This window comes from Mirounga leonina, unplaced genomic scaffold, assembly GCF_011800145.1.
Source record: "Mirounga leonina isolate KUSES-001 unplaced genomic scaffold, KU_Mleo_1.0 Mir_177, whole genome shotgun sequence".
Taxonomy (NCBI): Eukaryota; Metazoa; Chordata; class Mammalia; order Carnivora; family Phocidae; genus Mirounga; species Mirounga leonina.
Window position 1 is genome coordinate 775,860 of NW_023270459.1, and position 15,014 is coordinate 790,873.

At 45.0% G+C, this 15,014-nt stretch overlaps 1 long non-coding RNA gene across 1 annotated transcript; it reads left to right on the forward strand.

Annotated features, from left to right (window-relative positions):
* Window positions 1-346: 346 nt before the first annotated feature.
* LOC118022660 lies at window positions 347-13,100 on the forward strand. The gene is made up of 3 exons (XR_004682542.1): window positions 347-428; window positions 11,455-11,557; window positions 12,674-13,100. It is a non-coding gene; the product is annotated as an uncharacterized LOC118022660 (long non-coding RNA).
* Window positions 13,101-15,014: the final 1,914 nt, after the last annotated feature.

A 15,014-nucleotide genomic window follows, 5' to 3' on the forward strand; every position in this document is an offset into this window, starting at 1 on the left:
TAGGGGTGGCCGAGCCCGGGGGGCGCCCGCCCCGGGACGGGGTGGCGCGCCCCTCGGCCTTCTCACGCGCGGGGCGGCCGGGCGGCCCCCATCCTCAGCACCGGCCTCCCGGTTGGCCCCAGCCCTGCCCCCGCCCGCGCCGCTGCCCGGGGCCGCCGGCGGTGCCTAAGTGACGTGCTCGCCGCCGCCGCGGTGCCGCCTGGGAGTTGTAGTCTCCGGCTGCGCGGCCTCGAGGCTGTCCTCTACCCCTCCACCCCTCTCCAGAGCCCCGCTGCCAACCTTGGGCCACAGTGGGGACCCCGCGGGGCTGAAGGAATCCTCCCGGGGAGATAAGCCCGGCCTCGGACCCTGGGACCCGGACGCCCTGGAGGAGGGAAGGAGGAGGGGGCCAAGCGCTCCTCACAGACCCTGCGGGTCCGCGGCTCAAGGTGGGATTGACGGTGGCTGACTAGCTTCGCAAAGCGAAATACAGGAGCTTCCTGAGTGGTTACTGCCTCCAGCCTCTAACGCGGCTGGGACAAGGTCCTCTTAGCCGACCGGTCCCTCGGGGCCCCGACCCGAGGTGCACGCCGGGAAATGTAGTCCGTTCTCCGACCCGCGCGGCGGGAGGCGGCCCCAAACGCTGGAAGCGGGTTGGTGGCTCTTGCAAGCTAGGGGGTCCGGCTGATGGGGAGGCCTCAGCGGGCAGGACCCGGCTGGCAGGACGTGTTTACCGTCCGTGGGGAAATCACAGCCATGTCTTTCCCCACCAGTTCTGGGTTCTTCTGCCTCAGCAGTCAAACCTCGTACCCTCGAGAATTCCCCGCCTCCCAGAATTGGAACTTCCAATTTATTGGGGCTTAATGCGCATCTTGTGCTAAGTGCTTTGCACGTGTGGCATCATTAAAGTGTCGCAAAGACCCCATTTTACAGGTGACGCATTGAGAAGCAAGGTCACTTGTCCGAGGTCACAGAGGTGTAAATGGCAAAGCAAGAATCAAAGGCTGATTTTTAAATTGAACATGATTTTTAAAAAACACTGCCTTCCCATTTAAAGAATGAGGAAACTGAGTCCTGCAGAATTTCAGTGACTGGCCCAAGATCTGTGAGCTTGTAAGCGGCAAAATTCTGGGCCTTTTCACTGGCTTCTCCTGAGTGGTCCGGAGGTCTGGAGGGAGGAGAGAAGAGAGGACCTATGATGGGCTCTGGTTCCCAAACTCCAGAGAACTACCCCCCAAACTTCACCCCGCCCCAGCTCCTGGGAAGTTGTTCCACTCTGAGAAGGAAGTGGATACCTGGTCTCCTGGTTACATGTCAGGGAAACTTAGGACCTACCAAGAATGCTTGTTGGAAGACAGTCTCCCCTTATTCTGAGTATAGGCGGTTTTGCCATAACTGATATATGCATTCCTGAAAAAGCTTGGAGTTCTACAAAACAGTGTGCTAAAAATAACAAGGCTTTATAGGAAAAATAAAACTAGGGACAGATTGTTCAAAACGTACGAAACTTTATAATCAGAGAGCTACAAAGCCAATAAGGATTCTAATAGAAATACTAGCACAGTTAAATTTCCACGGATATTCGTGTTTAGCAACACCTTCAGTCCCTTCTTTGCAACCTTTAAAGGCTGGGGCTTGTGCTTCCTTTTTGGAGATGCTGGTCTGGAGATATTAATTTCTAACGGAGACCATTTCCATCAAAATTAGAAGTCTGATTTAAGGGTTGTCTTCATTAATCTGTCATTTTGATATGAGAAAATATCACTGTAGTTTCTTCATCGGCATTCACAGCTTGGCCACGTACCATAGCTTTGCAGCAAGCATTATGGTCTTTAAATCACCAAAAGGAGCCACTGTGGACCTAAAGGAAGAGACTTCTGCAGATTTGCAGCTTTTTGTTTGTGAAGATCTTCTTTGATCACTAAGGCTTCCCCTTTAACTGTGAGAAAGCTTGCCCCTGATTGCTTCAAAATATTAACTTCCTGGAAAAAAAATTGATATTAACTAACATGCTTGTGTTATGCCGACATTTTTACTCTGTTTACCAATTGCTTATGGGTTGACTCAAATCAGAGAGAGGCAGGTGAGCAGCAGAACAGGTGGTTTCCAAGTGGCTGTCAGGACTTGGGTGAGCAAACGGACCTGGCTTGATTCTAAACCTGGTGGGTCCTACAGAGGGGAATGGGGAGTGGGATGGAACTTGTCAGTTCCATAACAAATGCTTTGGATTTTGTTTGGGATTGTAATGAATAAGTTATTCATTTGGGGAGAATTTATGATTTTGTAATATTGAGTCTTCTGTCTTGGATACAGGTATAATTTTCTCCTGGGTATCTTGTACATGTTTTCTCTGGTTCACTCACTGGGACCTTACTGTTTTTACTTATTTATTTATGACTTGGATTTTTTTCTTCTGATCAGTTACTGCTGTTGTGTTTTTATTACTAATCTTGGATCTGGCTACCTTGTTGAACTCACTCTTACTTGTTTTAATTCTCCATACTTTACTGGCTAGATGATCCTGTTGCTGTAACAAAATGACAGTTTAGTCTTTCCACTCTTTATAACTCACCCCTTCCCCTTTGGCTAAGAGTTCCAATACAATGTTACCGATCGTGGTGATAATGACCAGTCCTTGTCTTGTGCCAGCCTTCTAATAATATTTGATTTAGGGTTGTTTTGCATTTGTTTTCAGAATGGAATTGGCCCTTGGTTTTCTTTCTTGTGCTCTCCTCACCCAGTTTTGACATTAGGGAAATGATAGCCCTGTTCTATGATTTGGGGGAACCGTCTACCTTATTCTGCAATCTGGAATGGCCTGTGATATAATGTGGGTTTTTTGTTTTGTTTTGGAAGTGTTCTGTATGTTTTTAAAGGATGTGCATTTTGATTGTTGGGATCAGAGATCTGACTATACAGGTTTATTAATTCTCTAATTCTTATCTACTACATCCTTACTTTTTTTTCTGTTTGATCTGTTGGCTTCTGGAAAGTATAATAATCTCTCCCATTATTAGGGAGGATATGTCAATTTCTCCATTTAGCTGTACCAGTTTTTGCTTAATACATTTTAAAGTTATGTTGTTAGGTGCATGAAGATTTATGATATTAACATGACATCAGTGAATTACTCCTTTCATCAGTATGAAATATCCTTTGCCGTCCTTCCTTATGATTTTTGTTTGTATTGCTTCCTTTTCTTAGAAACATTTCTCATTCATTCATTCTTTTTTTTCTTTTTCTGAGAACTGATTTTACCATACTGTTTTATTTCTGACACACTATTAGCAGTAACTTGTGTAAAAATATTTTTTATGTCATTTCTTTTCTCTCATATCTCCCTTCCCACTTCTATCTCTTCCTCCACCTCATAGACACATTTTCTAATGTGTTTAATTTATGGTTCTTGGAATATGCCTATATTCCTAAAAGATGTATAGGGCTTTATATGTTTTTAATTTACAAAAATGGTATTAAGTGAATTTCTATTTTTACTTTTTTTTGCTCAATATTGTTTTTTAAAAAAGATTTGTTTATTTATTTTAGAGAGAGAGAGCGTGCGTATGTGCATGCACTGTGGGGAAGAGGCAGAGGGAGAGAGAGAATCTCAAGCCGACTCCTTGCTGAGCATGGAGCCTAAGGCGGGGCTCAATCTCAAGATGCTGGGATCATGGCCTGAGCCGAAATCAATAGTCGGACACTTAACTGGCTGAACCACTTAGGTGCCCCACTCAATATTGTTTTAAGAACATTCCATGTTGTTGTTTATATGTCTGGTTCACTGCTTCTTTTTAAAAAATTTTTGTTTATTTTTAAGTAATCTTTACACCCAACTTGGGGCTCAAACTCAAAACTCTGAGATCAAGAGTTGCACACTCCACAAACTGAGCCAGCCAGGCACCCCTGGTTCATTGCTTCTGATTGCTGCATAGCTGTCCAGTTTATTAACTCACCATCCTTAATTATTCACCGACTAATGAAGATCTACATTGCCTTGAATTCTTTGCTACTACAAATAATATTTCAATCAACAATCTTGTACTTTTATCCTTTGGGACTTGTGCAAGAGTTTTTCTGGATTATACACCTAAGATTGGGATTGCTGGATCATAGAATATACATACTGAATTATACCAACTGGAGGTGCAGGATAGTTCCAAATTCCACACATCTTCACTAACACTAGTTCCTTTCTGAGCTTCTATTTTATTTATTATTTATTTATTTATTTATTTTTACTTCATTTTTTTTCCTCTCTGAGCTTCTAAATTTGGCTACTCTGATAGATTTAAACTAACATGTTGTAATTTCCTGATTATGAGTGAGGTTGAACATATCTTCAGACTTGTTAGCCATTTGGATTTTCTTTTGTGTTAGTTGTCCATTCTATTTTTCGCCCATTTTTTTCTATTGATTTTCCATTCTTAAATATTTGCAGGATTTTGTTTATTCTGGAAATTAATCACTTTTTTTTGGAAGCCAAAAATATCTTCTCCCAGTTTTTCACTCATTACTTAACTTTTTCAGTTATGTCTTTGTTTGGGATAAACCTTTAATTTTAATATGTCATGTTCATCTCATTTTCACTATATAGTTTATGGTGTTCTAGGCTTAAGAATCTTTATTCACTCCAAAGTCATAAAGATGGTCTACACTTTTCTCCTAGCTGTTATGGGTTGAATTATTTCCACCCCCCTTCCCCCAAAATACACTGGAATCCTAACCCTCAGTATTCTATAATGTGATCTAATTTGGAAATAGGGTAGTTGCAGATTACTTACATTAAGATGAGGTCATACTGGAGTAGGGCAGGCCCCTAATCCAATACGACTGGTGCCTTATAAGATAACAGCCAGTGGAAGACACACAGCGAGAAAGGCAGAGATTGGCATTATGTAGCTGCAAGCCGAGGAACTCCGGAAATTGCCTGCACACCACCAAAAGCTAGAAGAGGCAAAGAAGGATTCGATACAGGTTTCAGAGGGAGCATGGCCCTACTGACCCTTGATTTTAGACTTCTAGCCTCCAAGACTGGGCACAATACATTTCTGTTATGTTAAGCCATCCAGTTTCTGGTATTTTGTTCTGGCAGCTCTGGGAAAGTAATATACTAGCTTGCTTTCTTTCTTTCTTTTTTTTTTTTTAAGATTTTATTTATTTATTTGACAGAGAGAGACCAGCAAGAGAGGGAACACAAGCAGGGGGAGGGGGAGGGGGAGAAGCAGGCTCCCCGCAGAGCAGGGAGCCCGATGAGGGGCTCGATCCCAGGACCCTGGGATCATGACCTGAGCCGAAGGCAGACGCTTAATGACTGAGCCACCCAGGCACCCAATATACTAGCTTTCTAGATTTATCTTTATTTATTTATTTAAGAGAGAGAGAGAGAGAGAGAGAGCGAGAGAGCACAAATGGGGAGGGCCAGAGGGAGAAGCAGACTCTCCACTGAGCAGGGAGCCCCAACAGGGGGCTTGATCTCAGGACCCCGGGATCAGAACCTGAGCCACCCAGGCATCCCTATAGATTTATCTTTAATATTAGGTCTCTAATCCATTTACTTGACCTTTGTATTATGGTGAGTGGTAGGGAACCCACTTTTCTTGTAAGGAGGCTGTTTCCCCAGTATCCATTACCAATCCGTCTCCTCCCTTCTGATTGGGATGCTTACTCCGAAATATTGCAAGTTCTTTTAGATACACGTGTCTATTTCTGGCCTCTACATTCTGTTCTTTTAATCAATTTGTCTGTTCATGTGCCATATCACCTTTGTTTCCTTTTGTGAACTCTGACTTGTTAGTATATCTTATCTGATTCAGAAAATCCCCACCCAAGCCCCGCTTTGGCCATTCTTACCTATTTGCAGGTCTTGATTCTTCCACATGCATTTTTGCATCCATTTATTGTTTCACAGAAAAAAAAAATCTTTCTGGAATTGGAGCTTGCTATAGATTGACTTAGGTAAAAGGGCCATCTTAATGATATTAATTGTTGCATTCACTGACGTGGCTCACCTCCACATTTGTTTGATTTCTTTTGTGTCCTTTTAGTAACATTTTTTCTTCATAAATGTCTTGTGGATGGATGGGTGGGTACCTAGATTCCTTTTTAACTTTTTCTTTTTCTTAAAGACTGTTTTGTTTTTTAAGTTATCTCCACACCCTACGTGGGACTGAGCCAGCCAGGCACCCTCATGCCTTTTTAACTTTTGTTACTATTCTGAGTGGAATCTTAATTTTTTTGTTAGAGTTTTTAGTTGTTCGCTATTGCATAGAGGAATCCTATTCATTTTTCCAATTTGATCTTTTATTTGGTCACTTTGCTGAATCTCTTACTAGTTTTAACAGTTTGGAGGGGTTTTTTTGTTTTGTTTTGTTTTAGATTTTTTTTAATTTAGTTTTTGATAGAGAGACAGCGAGAGAGGGAACACAAGCAGGGGGAGTGGGAGAGGGAGAAGCAGGCCTCCTGCTGAGCAGGGAGCCTGATATGGGGCTCGATCCCAGGATCCTGGGATCATGACCTGAGCCGAAGGCAGACGCTTAAGGACTGAGCCATCCAGGCGCCCCAACAGTTTGGAGGTTTTATATGGAATGCCAAATCACATCCAAATAGTGACAATTTGGTTATCTCTCCTCCCTTTCCTTATATACATATTTATATACAGATTTATAAAGACTATATGTATATCCATAGTAATATTTATAATAGCTTGTTGCAATGGCTAAGACCCCCAGGAGTGAACAGTGATGGTGAAGGAGGCCAGCTGTGTCTGTTTACTAGTCTTATATTTTTTTAAGATTTTATTTATTCATTTGCCAGAGAGAGAGAGAGAGTTCACAAGCAGGTGGAGCGGCAGGCAGAGGAAGAAGCAGGCTCCCTGCTGAACAAGGAGCGCGATGCTGGACTCGATCCCAGGACCTTGGGATCATGACCTGAGCTGAAGGCAGACGCTTAACCGACTGAACCACCCAGGCGTCCCTGCTTACTGGTCTTAAAGGGAATGAGCTTAAGGTTCTATATTAAGTGTGAAGTTTTTGATAGATTAGTCTTTATCAAATTATGGAAGTTCCTTTCTATCCCTGGTTTTCTGGGAACTTTTATCATAAGTAGGTGTTGAATTTTATCAATTTTTTTTTAATCTGTGGGGGCGACCATGTGACTTTCCTACTTTATTCCATAATATAGTGCATTACATTGTTACCTTTCCGATGCTTATTAAAACCTACTCGATGCCATTTTATTTGTAGCAAATTATTTGTATTTTCTTATCTAATATATTATTTAGGAATTGTGTGTGCATTTAGAAAGTAAAATGGGTCTCTAATATTCTTTCCCCATATTGTCCTTATTCAGTTGAGGAATCAAGGATATACCAGCTTCATGACATGAATTTCTTTTCCTTTTCTCTGTAATAATTTGTATATGGCAGGTGTTATTTGTTCTTTGAAAGTTTGGTAGAACCCCCCCTGGTGAACTTTCCGGGGCTTCTTTTAATTAAAATTTCTGGTTCTTTCATGGTCTTTCATTGGTCTATTCAAAGGCTGTTGCCTCTTTTTTTTAAATATTGGCATTTTCTATTCTTACAGGAATCCGTCCATTTTGTCAACATTTTAAAATGTATTGGTTTAGGGGTGCCTGGGTAGCTCAGTTGGTTAAGCATCTGACTCTTGATTTCAGCTCAGGTCATGATTTCAGGATTGTGAGATCAGGCTCCCTGCGGGGTGTGGAGCCTGCTTAAGATTCTCTCTCTTCCTCTCCCTCTGCCCCTCCCTGCCCCCACTTGTGCACTCTCTTAAAAAAAACAATGTATTGGTTTATAGAGTTTGAATTTTTGTTTTATTACTCTAAAAATATTTATATCTGTAGTTCTTTCTCCCTTTTCACTATGAATTACATTTTTATTTGGCATCTTTCTTTTTTCCCTCCAACAGCTTTGCCTGGAGCATTTCAAATAGCCAACTTCTGTTTTTTTGTTAATTTTCCCTGATTTTTCTACTTTATTTCCGCCTGAAAGCATTTTTCTTGTTTTTTGGATTTTCTCTATTGTTTCATATGTAATTTCTTTTTCTTTTTCTTTTTCTTTTTTTTTAAGATTTTATATTTATTTATTTGAGAGAGCGAGCACAAGCAGGGGGAGTGGCAGGCAGAGGGAGAAGCAGACTCCCCGCTGAGCAGGGAGCCCGATGCTTGGCTCGTTCCCAGGACCCCGGGATCATGACCTGAGCAGAAGTCAGAGGCTTAACGACTGAGCCACCCAGGTGCCCCGGTTTTCAATCTTCTTTGATAAAAATGTTGAAAGCTAGGGCGCCTGGGTGGCTCAGTCCGTTAAGCAACTGCCTTCGGCTCAGGTCATGATCCCAGAGTCCTGGGATTGAGCCCCACATCGGGTTCCTTGCTCCGCGGGAAGCCTGCTTCTCCCTCTCCCACTCCCCCTGCTTGTGTTCCCTCTCTCGCTGTGTCTCTCTCTGTCAAATAAATAAATAAAATCTTTAAAAAAAAGTGTTGAAAGCTAGAATTACCCTCAAACACTGCTTTTGGTCATGCTTTTATTGCCATCCAGTTATAAGGATTTCTTTCTTTGATATTTTATTTTTTTAACTCGAGAGTTATTTGTATTATATTATTTAAGTTTGGGGGGCTTCTATATTTTTGATTTTTAGAGCTGTCTGAATTAGAGTTTGGACTGAGGTAGAACAAAGGGAAGCTAGAACAGAATGCCTCTGAAGACATTCATTTCACAAAAAAAGCCCCAGAGTGGGTAGGCGGCTCCCCCGCAAGAGGTCATAGGTCCTGCCTTTTGTATCGCCCTGCTCTGAGCATCATCCTGACTTACATGGCTGAAGCCATCCCCCTGTCACCAAATTCATGTCCTAGTGTATGAGAAGACAGAACTCAAAGTAAGGAGCCATTAGCTTCCTTTTAAGGACATGACCCAGAAGACACCCACCTTCCTTCTGTTCATATCCAATTGGCCAAAATTTAGGTATATGGCTCCAGGTGGCAGTTTGGAGGCAACCGGGGTTTGGTAAGAAAAACAGAAATTGGGGCGCCTGGGTGGCTCAGTTGGTTAAGAACTGCCTTCGGCTCAGGTCATGATCCTGGAGTCCCGGGATCGAGTCCCGCGTCGGACTCCCTGCTCAGTGCGGAGTCTGCTTCTCCCTCTGATCCTCCCCCTCTCATGCTCTCTGTCTCCCATTCTCTCTCTCAGATAAATAAATAAAAAATCTTAAAAAAAAAAAAAAAAGAAAAAGAAAAACAGAAATTGAACCAGTAATGTGAACAGTCTACAAGCCAAGGAGAGAGGCCTCAGCAGAAACCAAACCCGCCAACACCTCCATCTTGGTTGCATAGCCTCCAGAACCGTGAGAAAGTTCATTTCTGTTGCTGTTTGAGCCCCTCGGTCTGTGGTACTTTGTCACGGCAGCCCCGGTAAACTAATACCATCTCCAGTGCTATAATTTCAGACCCGTGTTAGCCCTAGAAGGAGGAACTAGGCCTTGACACGGAAGCCTTTCCAAAGCTGTTCACATCACACCCATAACACAGCCTGGTTTGGCAGCCGGATTTAACAAGCCCGGGCCTGGGACATGTCTCACGGATGCCTCAGGATGTTTCTTCCTTCAGAGTGTCATTCACGTCCTTCTGCTCAGGAACGAATCTGAGGACAAGCAACATTTTGGTGAGGCTCCGGCCTCTTCCAGCTGCCTTGGCTGGGAGGACCTGTGGGACGCACTGGGAAGGACTGGGGGAGAGGTGAGAACAGCAGGGCTGAGGATGAGGGAGGAGAGAAAGAAGCACGCTCTCAGTCATGGAACCAGATTTCTTTCAATAGGTGTGGGGGAGGAAGGCACTTTATGAGGTCTAGAAACATAGAGGGAAAGGCAGGCAGGGAATGGTGTATGGTGAGTTCAGGACTAGGGGATCCAGAGTTGGTACAAGTGTCCCAGCCTCTTCTGCCTCTTGATTAAGTCAGGAGGCTAATTTCCTCCTAGCTCATTGCAGCTGTCAACTTTGATCATTTCCTTCCCTCGGTCTCTATGTATGACAAGTTCATTGTGTCACTGAAAAAATATTTACTGAGCATGAGCCCTGTGCTGACATGTAGCTGTGGTGCAGACAGCCCCTGTCTTCATGCTGGTCCAGTCTGGGTGGGCAGGAGGGGCACTGAGCAAGCGCCATAGGGTGTGCTGAGTGTTTCACAGGGGGCAATAGGGGGCACTGCAGGAGCACTCGCATAGAAAGAATACTGGATCTGAAGGCCTCAGTGAGGAAGTTGAGACCTGAGAGATGAAGGGGGTTAGGGTGGGAGGAGAGAGTTCCAGGCAAAGAGAACTATGCTGTGAAAACCATAAAGTAATTCAAGTGTCGGTGCATGACACCGAAGAAGCCCAGGGGCTGGACTGTGTAGTGACCAGGACGGTGGCCAGGGCCTGAGGCAGCAGGCGGGGAGCCTGCTGGGAAGAGCTTTCTAGGAAAAGGTAAGGATTTTAGACTCTTCCCGAAGGCCAGTGGGAAACTATGGAAGGATTTAAGCGGTGTGACTGGATCTACCCTGTTTGTTGGGTAGATGGTGGATTAATTGCAGAGCAAGCTGCAGCAGTAGTTCAGGCAAGAAATGATGGTGGCTTGGAGGAAGGTAGCTTCTGTGGGGACTGAGAGAAGTGACAGAGAACCTCTGGAACATTCTAAAGGATCTGATAGGGGGTGAAGGAGAGGGGAGAGCTAAGTGTGACACTCAGATTTCTCGGGTGAGACTGTGAAGAGCTGGAAGACAAGAGGGTCTAGACATCACTCTACAAGGTCTGTCAAGGGGAAGCAGGATTTTTTTTTTTTTTTTTTAATACGAGTATCGGGGCACCAGGGTGGCTCAGTCGGTTAAGCGTCTGACTTTGGCTCAGGTCATGATCTCATGGTCTTGGGATTGAGCCCCAAATTGGGCTCTGCCCAGTCTGCTTCTGCCTTTCCCTCTGCCCCTCCCTCCCACTCATGAGCAATGCTCTCTCTCCCTCTCAAATAAATAATTAAAATCTTTAAAAATAGGAGTAGGAAGAAGGATTAATAATATCTGGAAACACTATTGGGGTGCCAATACAATGGCGTATGGTATTATTGTTCACGATATTTGCTGTCTCTCCTGAAGGATGCCCAGTTATCAGGCTTGGCCATATGACTTACTTTAGCCAGTGAAATATGAACACAAATGGGGGCGCCTGGGTGGCTCAGTTGTTTAAGCGACTGCCTTCGGCTCAGGTCATGATCCTGGAGTCCCGGGATCAAGTCCCGCATCGGGCTCCCTGCTCGGCGGGGAGTCTGCCTCTCCCTCTGACTCTCCCCCTCTCATGCTCTCTCTCTATCACTATCTCTCTCAATAAATAAATAAAAATCTTAAAAAAAATATGAACGCAAATGACGTGCATCTTTTCTGAGCAGAAGCTTCAAGAGCTAGCTCACGGTGGCCCATGTGTCTTTTCTCTCTGCCAGGCTATTGCAATGTTTCGGAGGCTCCTGTGAATGAAGAGACTGGGTCCATGCACAAAGGTGTGGAGCAGAGCCCAGCCACCCCACGTTGGACAAGGGGACATGGGTGAGTCTCTACCTTTGTATGTGTGAACCACTGGGGTTTGGGCTCATTTGTTTCTGTGGTATATGCAGACCACCCCTCTCCTCTTCTAGACCTTGAGCTGTTTGGTGAGTTGGGGGAGTGGAGAGCCTTCAGTTAGGACTGTGGGGATATCTCCAGGGAAGGAGCTGGTTTTAGTTAGGGTAATAGTCGGAGGGAATATTCAGGGAGTGGTTTGCAGGGGTCAGGGTGGAAGAGTTTGGGAAGGATGAAGGAGGGAGGAGACAGGTAGAGCAAAAGACAACACAGAGAACAACAGAGATGAGAGAAGGAACCCGGGATGATGAGAGGGGCCTGTATTGGGGGGGATTCCCAAGGAAAGCAAAGACAGGAACCATGATGAATTTGGTCATGGCATCCTGGGAGGGCGTTGGGTTCTGAGGCTCAGAAGCACATAGTACTATGAAAACAGCCCCTCAGTAACCACCCCCCGCCCCCGCCGTCCCATGATGAGACTCTTCTGGCCTGAGTTGTTCATCAGTCAACCCTGAATGCCAGCTATCTGTGGGATGAATGAATTAATGAAACTTATGGATCCGTGGTCAAATCTCTTCCATCAGCAAAGGGTGCCTCTCAAGTCTGTAGACCAAGGTTGACCAAGGGCAAGTTACCCAACCTCTCTGACCTTGGTTTCCTTAGCTCTAAAATGGGATAATAATAGTTCTCTAACTCATGGGGCTGTTCTCAGAACTAAATGAGATGCTGGACAGCCATCCAGATTTTTGGCAATTGTTTTGTCCTAATTTTCGTAATGACATCTGTGCCCAGTGCAGACAAATATGTCACTCCTCTCTGCTAGAATGCCACCCATCCCCCCCAACCTTTCTGCCCCCAGCCTTAGCAGAGAGGAAAAGCGACTTGTCCAAAGACCCTCTAGGCAGATTGAAGACCCAACCCAGGGCTTTCCTTACTATACTTGAACAAATCACCACAATCTTAGAGGCTTACAGCAACACAAATTTATTATCTTTTAGTTCGAGAAGTCAGAAATCTGAAAGGCGTCTCCCTGGGCTAGAACACAGGGCTGCATCCCTTCTGGAAACTTGAGGGAATTGAAATCCATTTCCTTGCCTTTTCTAGCTTCTGTATTCCTCGGCTCGTGGTCCCTTCCTCCATCCTCGGAGCTGGCAATGGCACCACCTCCACACCCCCTTCTGAGCCTCGTGCCTCCCTCTTTCACTTATAAGGACCCTGGTGATTACATTGGGTCCACTTGGATAATCCAGGATGATCTTCTCAACTGAAAATCCTTAATCCTTCATCACATCTGCAAGGTTCCTTTCGCCAGGAAAGATAATCCATTGCCAGGTTCCAGGGATTGGGACATGGGCATTTTTGGGGGGCCATGATTTTGCCTAGCACAGAGGGCAAGTTGGAAATTGGCTCTCAAGCCTCAGAGACTCTTTACATCCCTCCCAGTCTCCCCAGCTATGTGCTGATCTCATCTTTCTTTCCCTCTTTTTCTCATTTATTTCTGGCCCTACAGTTCATTTTTCTAAAAAAAAGATTTTATTTATTTATTTGAGAGAAAGAGCACAAGCCGGGGAGAAGCAGAGACAGAATCTCAAGCAGACTCTGCACTGAGCGCGGGACCCAATGCGGGGCTTGATCCCACAACCCATGAGATCATGACCTGAGCTAAAACCAAGAGCCAGATGTTCATCCCACTAAGCCACCTAGGCGCCCCTACAGCTAATTTTAAAACAGATACATCAGCTAGAGGCATTTGCTCCAAATCCCCTAATCCTTATGAATGGTGGTCCAGATCAAGGTCCCCTTTGATTCCCAAATGAGCTTGATCAGACATGGTCTCTGGGTGGACCCTAGTCTAGAAGAGCACAGTCCAAGAGAAATTGAATGTGAGCTACCACAATGTAAGTCACATATGTGATTTCAAAATTTCTAGGAGTCTCATAAAAAAGGTAAAAAGAAATAAATAGAATTAATGTTATTTTATTTATTTATTTATTTATTTATAAAGATTTTTATTTATTTATTTGACAGAGAGAGACACAGCCAGAGAGGGAACACAAGCAGGGGGAGTGGGAGAGGGAGAAGCAGGCTCTCCGCTGAGCAAGGAGCCCGATGCGGGGCTCGATCCCAGGACCCTGGGATCATGACCTGAGCCAAAGGCAGACGCTTAACCGACTGAGCCACCCAGGCGCCCCGGAATTAATTTTAATAATATACTTTTTATTTAAGCAAATATAATGGAAACACCATTTCAGATGCCTCCAATATAAAAATTAGTAATGAGATAGTTTATATTAAGCCTTTGAAATCTGTTGTGTATTTTATACTTTAGCACGTCTCTGTTCAGACTGGCCAACTGTGCTGGTGGCTACCATGTTGGATGGTAATGGGCCTAGAACAAAAGCTCTGCAAGGGCCCCCAGGGCCTAGTGCAATCCCTGGCACACTAGGCCTTCAGATCTGTTAAATGCAGGGATTGAAGGCTTAGGTTCTTTTCCATAGCCCTGGACAGCTGACCCAGGGAAGGAAGGAAGCAAGGAAGAGGAGGGTCCCTTGTATCTAATTTGCATAATCCCTCCTAGGCATTTACTCTTCCAGCAGTTTCTCTCTGCTGGTTCACACTGGGTCTACTCTTTTTTTTTTTTTTTTAAGATTTTATTTATTTATTTGACAGAGAGAGAGATAGCGAGAGCAGGAACACAAGCAGGGGGAGTGGGAGAGGGAGAAGCAGGCTTCCCACCCAGCAGGGAGCCCGATGTGAGGCTCGATCCCAGGACCCTGGGATCATGACCTGAGCCGAAGGCAGACGCTTAAGGACTGAGCCACCCAGGCGCCCCTCACTGGGTCTACTCTTACCTGGACAACCTTGAAGAATGCACTGTTGAGCTGTGCTCAGTGCTTAGTCCTACTTGGAAGGTAAAGGACAGAAAGGAGCCAATTCCCTGGGGACCTCTGGAGGTGGGTGGGTCAAGAAGAATGTCCCCAAACCTGTATTACCCAAGGCCCTCGTGATCTGGTCCTGATCCCTACTCACCTCCTGCCTTATCACCTCGTTAGGGACTGAACTGTGTCCGCCCCTTCCCCTCAAATCTGTGTGGATGTCCTAACCTCCAGTGTGACTGAATTTGGAGATGGGGCCTTTAGGGAGGTCATTAAGGTTAAATGAGGCCGTAAGGGTAGAGCCCTAATCCCATGGGACTGCTGTCCTTGTAAGAAGAGGAAGAGACACCCAGGATGCACACACACCCAGAAAAGGCCATGTGAGGACACAGGGAAGCCATCTTCGAGCTGAGGAGAGAGGCCTCAAGAGAAACCAGCCCTGCTGACGTCTTGATCTTGGACTTCTAGCCTCTAGAACTGTGGGGACAGTAAATGTCTGTTGTCTGAGCCCCCCGGTCTGTGGTGTTCTGTTGTGGCAACAGCAACAGTCAACTAACACAAGCTCTGGC